Raw genomic sequence first — 8,254 nt, 5'->3', positions numbered from 1 at the left:
TTAGATCCCTGAGGATAGGTTTTGGAGGCATTACGAGCAACTACGGTTCAGAATTCTGCTGAATTGGAGTCTCCAGTTGACTATATGTGAGGCAAGTAAGAAACTGCACCAGAAGACCAGACTCAAAGGCCTAAGAATTTCCAGGGCAATAAGAAAAGAATGAAAAGTGCTTTGGGAACTTTGTAGGAAATGAAGAAACACAGACAGTAAGAGATTTGGAGAACAGAGAAAGCAATGAAATGAATTATACTTAAATTATTCCTTGATACAGATGTGGAGGGATATGTTCAAAATGGCATGGAGCATTGTCATGATTTAAAGCTCTGCTCAGTTCAGTCCTGGGTGCCAGCAGTGGAAGATACAAAAGGGGGGAAAATAAGTGCTTTAACTATGCAGGATAGACCCACACCAACAAACCACACCGCAAATTTTTTAATTTTTCAAATACAAGAATAAATCAAATGAAACTTCTGGACAATAAAACTATGTGCATAGTTGGATATTATTGCGCAAATATGTTGAAAACATGGTGGCAGAATTGATTTCTTAATAGAGGGCTACTTTTAATTGGGGTGAATTTCATAGGTTTGGGACTCAGAAGAGCTGGTTCTGAGTTAAATACTCCCTTATAGGCAAGGTTCAAACTAAACTGTTTTTTTCTTTTGGTTCATAATTCTCTTTGCTCATCTTTCTTAATACAAGTAGATCAGAAGCAATGTGGATCTGGACTGTACTATGTGTCAGAAACCAAGTTGTCTACTTGAACTTCATCTGTTATTTTCTTTCTCCTTAGAAGCAGGTCCCAGAGTTTTAGCTGGATGTGACACACATGTGAAGTGAAATATTACTTTTCTATCCTCCCACATCTCCTCCCCAACACATAACCATAACCAAGGTCAGACCAATGAAATATTAGTAAAAGCATGTGGGATTTTAGCTTAAAGGGAGCTGACTCAAAAGGACCCCTTCTTGTTTTTCAGCCTTTCCTCCTTCTTCTGGCCAGTGGCCATCTAAGACTGGAAGATGGTGGAACAGCAGCTGGAAGTCTAGGTCTCTATTGATACTATAGAGCCACTTCACCAACCCGGGACTGTCTTTCGGTCTTTCTTTCTTTTTCTTTCTTTCTTTCTTTCTTTCTTTCTTTCTTTCTTTCTTTCTTTCTTTCTTTCTTTCTTTCTTTCTTTCTTTCTTTCTTTCTTTCTTCTTTCTTCTTTCTTTCTTTCTTTCTTTCTTTCTTTCTTTCTTTCTTTCTTTCTTTCTCTCTTTCTTCTCTCTTTCTCTCCTTTCCTTTCCTTTCCTTTCCTTTCCTTTCCTTTCCTTTCCTTTCCTTTCCTTTCCATCTTTTCTTTTTCTTTCCTTTTCTTTTCTTTCAAAGATTTATTTATTTATTTGAGACAGAGAGAGAGAGAGGAGGGGCAGAGGGAGTGGGAGAGAGTAGTTTTCAGCAGACTTCTTACTGAGCCCAGAGCCTGACTGATGCAGGGCTCCATCTCAGATCCCCGAGATCAGGACCCGAGCCAAAAACCAAGATTTGGATGCTTAACCGATTGTGCCACTCAGGGGTCCCAACCTCTGGACTATTTATTTTTGGTCTTTCATTTGAGAGAGAAATAATCTCTATCTTGCTTTAGCTACTGTTACTTTGGAGTTTTCTTTTACATGCAGCTAAAACTAAAACTGACTGATGCATACTACACATTTAGGCTTAAGAACATCATTTTGCTTGGTTAAAATCTTTAAGGGGTGTGGAGCATAGTGGTTGTATGTGTATAACTGTAATACAGGCATACTTGGGAGATACTGAGGGCTCAGTTCCAGACCACCACAATAAAATAAGTCAAATACATTTTTTGGTTCCCCAGTGCATTAAAAAGTTATGTTTGCATTGCACTGCAGTCTATTGAGTGCACAATAACATTATGCTAAAAATGCTGTACGTACCTTAATTTAAAATTACTATATTGCTAAAAAAATGCTAAGCATCATCTGAGCTTTCAGTGGGTCATAGTATTTTTGCTGGGAGATTGTCTTGCTTCAATGCTGACGACTGCTGACTGATCAGGGTGGTAGTCACTGAAGGCTGGATAAAGCCACTGCTTTATCAACAAAGTTCATGTAATATTCTGAATTCTTTATTGTCATTTCAACAATCCTTCAACTATCCTCAATAGTAGATTCCATCTCAAGAAACACTTCCTTGGGCTCAGTCAGTTAAGGGTCCAGCTCAGTCAGTTAAGGGTCATGATCTCATGATCTCAGGGGTGTGGGATAGAGCCCCGCCTAGAGCTCTCTGCTTACTGAGGAGTCTGCTGGAGATTCTCTCTCTCCCTTTCCCTCTGCTTCATACCCTTCTCAAGCTCTAAGTAAATAAAATCTTTAACAACAACAACAACAAAAAAAAAAAAAAACGGAAGAAACTCTTTCTTTGTTCATCCATAAGAATCATCTTTTCATCTACCAAAGTTTTATCATGAAATTGCAAGAATTCACTCACATTTTCAGGCTCTTATAAAAACATCAAAGATCACTGATCACAGGTCACCATAGCAAATACAATAATAGTGAAAAAATGTGAAATATTGCAAGAATTACCAAAATGTGGCACAGAGACACAGTGAGCAGGTGATGTTGGGAAAATGCTGCCAATAGACTTGCTTGATGCAGGGTTGCCACGAACCTGCACTTTAAAAAAATACAGTATCTGTGAAGTACAATAAAGTGAAGTAGAATGGAATGAAGTTTGCCTGTCTTATGTGTTCTATTGATTGTTTTTTTTTTTTTAAAGGGAAACTGGGATTGAATTTGAGGGATGCCAAAGAAAGTACCAGCATCCCTTTAGGACCAGACGGCCCAAACGTAAGGGACCCTACTCCACCCAGAGTGCAATAACACCCCACTGATTAGACTAAATGGAATAAGAAACTAAACGGGACAAATTGTGAACTCCGACCTAATTCAGAAGGACATTTCTTTTCACTTTAATTTCTCCTAGAGAGAGCAGCGGGGTTGATACATTCTAACTTGGCTTCGGCATCATATGGTTTTCTAAATTGTCTATACAGTCTAATGTGTGTTTTGCTGAGCATAATTTGAGATTAAAATAATAAATGGGATGAAATTTTGCCCTAGGCCATGGAATGTTTTATTTTTATTTATTCATTTTTTTATGGAATGTTTTAGAATTAATTAACATCCTATTATGACAGATTTCAGAGATTTCTGGGAATAAAACTAAACTGTCCATCACTGGGCATAGATGAACAAAGTAGCAGTATCTGTTACTAGGGAGATGCCCAAGAATAGGTATTGGCTTACCTTGTCAAGCTACTGGTGGCTCCTTCTCCAAATGTGACAGCCATCTCATAGTGTGGGTTGTTAAACCTAACCAGATAATAGAATGAGGAACTCGGGAGGGTAGAAGGAAAGCATTTTCTATCTTACCTTACTTCATACAGTAGATCATCTAACAAGAGCTTGTCCTTCTGGGGGCATTCTGGTGAGGAAACTCTCCCCTGTAGTATTAGAAAGATGAAGGTGACAGTCATTGTTTCTTCATGGCCCAACACAAGGCATTTGTTCTTCCTTGCTGAGAGCTTCTGGCAACAGAATGCTATCCATTTCTTTGCTCTAGCTCTTGAATTCCAGAAGGCCATGTGCATTGAGGCGAAGAGCAAGGTTATAAAGCTATGGGGGATTGTATGACCTTTGGTGCATTGTACTATGAATACTCCACTGTTTTTTTTTTAAAGATTTTATTTATTTATTCATGAGAGACACACACACAGAGAGAGAGAGAGAGAGGCAGAGACACAGGCAGAGGGAGAAGCAGGCTCCATGCAGGGAGCCTGATGTGGGACTCGATCCTCGGTCCCGAGGATCACGCCCTGGGCTGAAGGCAGCGCTAAACCGCTGGGCCACCCAGGCTGTCCACTCCACTGGTTTTGATATAGAAATGCAAACATCAACCAGAGAGAGAATATGTTCGTATTATATTTATTTTATTATAATTAACACTAAGTATATGAATATATTTATACTTGTTATATTTATTATATTTACATTTATTTTATTATTCTACATTATACCATAATGTAGAGCACATCAAATAATGATCGAATACAACACATAATATATCCTATTTAAGAAACTATATTATGCTTACATTTATTTACTATACTACTCTACAATTACAATAAATATAAAATTTATGGAACATAACATACAATATTGTATTGGTCTTCTAGGGCTACCATAACAAAATACCACTAGCTGGGTAACCTGAACACAGAAATTATTTTTTCACAGTTCTGGAGGTTGGAAATCCAAGATGAGGTGCCCCATAGATTTGGTTGCAGATGACCTTCTTTCTGACTTCACATGGTCTTGTATGTGTATGTGCTACCTCCAAGTTGAGAGGGCTTCAACGTATGGATTTTGGGAGAACAAAATTCAGCCCATAACAAATATTTTATATAGATGATATGGATTAGCCATTTATGGAATACATAAGTGTGGGATTAATCAACATTTAAAAATCCAATATAAAATTATTTAGTCCATCTAAACTACATTTTTAAATTAATAAGCATCACATACACACACAATCTTTGTAGTATAGTAGGTATAGACCTTTTAATCTCTAGGTATGTGTCTGTGATAGTCCATTACTTATTTTGTGGTAGGGATGCTATCTCTTCAAAGTGGCCCTCTAGGCCATCACTTTAGATTGGAATCACTATGCAGGTCTTTGTCACATTGACTTTCAGAGTTTCTGCCCAGAGATTTGATCTTCCAAGATGAGAGGAACAAAGTGACAGCAGATATTATGCAGCAGAACTAGGTGTCATCAAGTTCTAAGTGATAAGGATTTTCATACTTAGTGAACCCTGACATGTTGGTTCTAGAATGATTAGCTTTCCTGATAGGAGTTGTTGTTGGAATGGAGACAACTCTTATACATTTGTATCAATATTGTCCTGAGGACAAACTGGAGCTTATGTTCTATATTCTGTACACTTATGGAATCTACACAGGCTTGTCTTACAAAGGTAGGCTTCTGGGTATTATCTGTCTTTCTCTTGCTCCCCTATTAAGCTCTTGATGGATATGAAGCACACTTCTCACCTCATGTCCACAACTGAAATGGGAGAGAAGTAGGAGGACAACTTTAACCTAAGGCCCAAATTGCATTCTACAACTTAGCTTTACCATAATAAAGATGCATTTTATACCAACGAAACTAAGCTGGTTTTTGAAAAGATAAATAAAACACACAAACTTTTAGCTAGACTCAAGAAGAAAAAAAGAGAAAGGACAAAAATAAAATCAGAAATGAAAGAGGAGATATTTCAGCTGATACCACAAAAATACAAAGGATCATTAAAGACTATCATGACTAATTATATACAAAAAAATTAGACAACCTAGAAGAAATGGATAAATTTGTAGAAACAGATAATGTACCAAGGCTAATTCATGGAGAAACAGACTCTTAACAAACCAATCGCTAGTAAGGAGATTGAATCAGTAATTTAAAAAATCTCACAACAAACAAAAGTCCAGGATCAGATGACTCTGCTGGTGAACTCTATCAAATACTTAAAAAGGAAGTAATAGCAATTCTTCCCAAACTTTCAAAAAATAAATATACGTATTGAATTTTATGTTGTACACCTGAAACTAATACATTATATACCAAATATATCTCAGTCTAAAACTAATAAAGAAAAGAATGCTTTTTAATTCTTATTTAACTTACTGTGTTCATTTTCAAGTAGGTTCAAGAGAGTAGAGAGGTAATTAGTGAATGTTCTCCTAACCCCAAAATTGGGTTTTGATGAGGTTTAGCCCCTAGTAACAAAACTTAAGCCCAATTCTGAGAATTGGGCATTATTTCAGTGTTGGACTGATGGGGAAATTTGATATGCCCTGTGTGGTCCTAAAGCTAGTAAAATGCCATCACCCTACTGTGAGTAATCTTAAGAATTGCGGGTAGTGTTGAAACTCGGGGTGGTACTTCAATGACTCAAAGTTATAGAAATGAGCAAAACATAGTCTTAAAATAAATTTTGGCACAGATTGTAGGATGTTATGCTATTTTATTAGACTTTAATGTAAGGTTGATGTAAATAAGATTTAAATAAGGTTGAAACCTCTTAGTAATAGAATAGAAAAATATTTTTATTAATTTTAAAGAACTTGGGATACCTGGGTGGCACAGCAGTTTGGCGCCTGCCTTTGGCCTAGGGCGCGATCCTGGAGACCCTGGATCGAATCCCACGTCGGGCTCCAGGTGCATGGAGTCTGCTTCTCCCTCTGCCTGTGTCTCTGCCTCTCTCTCTGTGTGTGACTATCATAAATAAATAAAAATTAAAAAAAAATTTTTTAAAGAACTTTTATCTATAATGAATTTTCATGAGGAGCTGTTTTTGAATATGAATGCCCACTCATTTCTTTCATGGTTTATGACATGCGCTGCTTGAGAACTAGCCAATGACACAAAGTTATGTAAGCGATAATTACTTTGGATTCTGTGATTTTCTTATCTAAGGTCTATAAGGCCAGATCATTAATGATCTTCCAGAGGTTCTCTTGCTTTCTCTTTGGCATTTTTGTCATGGGTCAAAATGGTATTCTGGAAATTATACTGATTTGCTGGAAAGTAGGATTCTAGACGTACCTGTGTCACCTATCTGTAGGGATTATCCAGGAATAGAATTAGGAAACTTTATTGTGTGCAAAAAGAGTTCCTTGGGAGGAAAGAGCCAGGTAGCCACCTTTTTTAAATTGATCCTTTCTAATTCTCAAATAAGTACTAATCAAAATTTTAAAAATTTAACAAATTTGGTATATTCTACAAAAATAACGCAGATGCCAAAAATTAATAAAGATTCTTTTTTTGCAGCAAATGATGATGACATAATGCCTATTCACAAATGGCTTGGGCAACTATGCTAAGAACAATTGGGATTTTCTGGCTGGAGAATCCTTGGGTGCTCATCCTTCAACTGCACTAGTCCAAGGTCTGTGCCCAGCACTGTGTCCCCCAAACCCTAGTGTCTGGCACAATGAAAGAAATCAATAGATATTCGGGCTCACACACACAGACACACTCATTCATTCATTCATTCATTCATTTCCATCGATTCCAGATTCTTTCCTATATTATACTTAAAAAAGCCAGAAATCAATAAACACACACACACACACACACACATATACTCACTGTTTATTTATTTCCATCCAGATTATTTTCTACATGTATTCAAAGAACTCAGAAATCAATACATACATTTATTTATATCTAGCTTTTCTATATATATTTAAAGAAGATAGAAATCAATAAGTATACAGATATACATATAGACAGAAGTGCATTTAATTTATGCATGCATAAATTAATGCATAAATTCATTGATTTTCATTGAGATTCTTTTCTACATATATTCAAAGAGCCCATTAGTCAATTAACATACAGATACAGGGGTGTCTGGGTGGCACAGTCAGTAAGGTAACCAACTCTGTTTTGGACCAGGTTGTGATCTCGGGGTGGTGAGGTTAAGCCCCTTGTTGGGCTCTTCTGCGCTCAGCACCCAGCCAGCTTAAAAAACTCTCTCCTTCTCCTTGTTCCCGTCCCATTCCTCTCTCTTTTAAATAATAAAATTTTGGGGATCCCTGGGTGGCTCAGCGGTTTTGCACCTGCCTTTGGCCCAGGGCGGATCCTGGAGTCCCGGCATCGAGTCCCGCATCGGGCTCCCGGCAAGGAGCCTGCTTCTCCCTCTGCCTATGTCTCTGCCTCTCTCTCTCTCTATCATAAATAAATAAAAATAAATCTTTAAAAAAAGAAAGAAAGAAATTTTTAAAAATATATATATACATATATATATATATATATATATATATATATATATACAGACACAGACAAGGGCACACAGACACATACACACTTTATTTCCATCCACATTCTTTTTTATATATATTTCAAGAAGCGAGAGATCAATAAATATACAGAGGCACAAACACTAAATAATTTATAATCATATTTTTTACTGTATATATTTAAATCCAGAAATCAATAAATATACAGACACACAGACACACACAGATGAGTACGTGTGCAGGCACACACATAAACACACGTTTATTTAATCTCTAGGTACTTTTCTATATATATTTAAAGAAGCCAGAAATCAATAAATTTACAGATACACACACACACACACACACACACACACAGACACACACATTTATTTAC

The sequence above is a fragment of the Vulpes vulpes genome, chromosome 7 (assembly GCF_048418805.1).
Source record: "Vulpes vulpes isolate BD-2025 chromosome 7, VulVul3, whole genome shotgun sequence".
In the NCBI taxonomy this organism is placed as follows: domain Eukaryota; kingdom Metazoa; phylum Chordata; class Mammalia; order Carnivora; family Canidae; genus Vulpes; species Vulpes vulpes.
Note: the sequence above shows the minus strand (reverse complement) of the source record.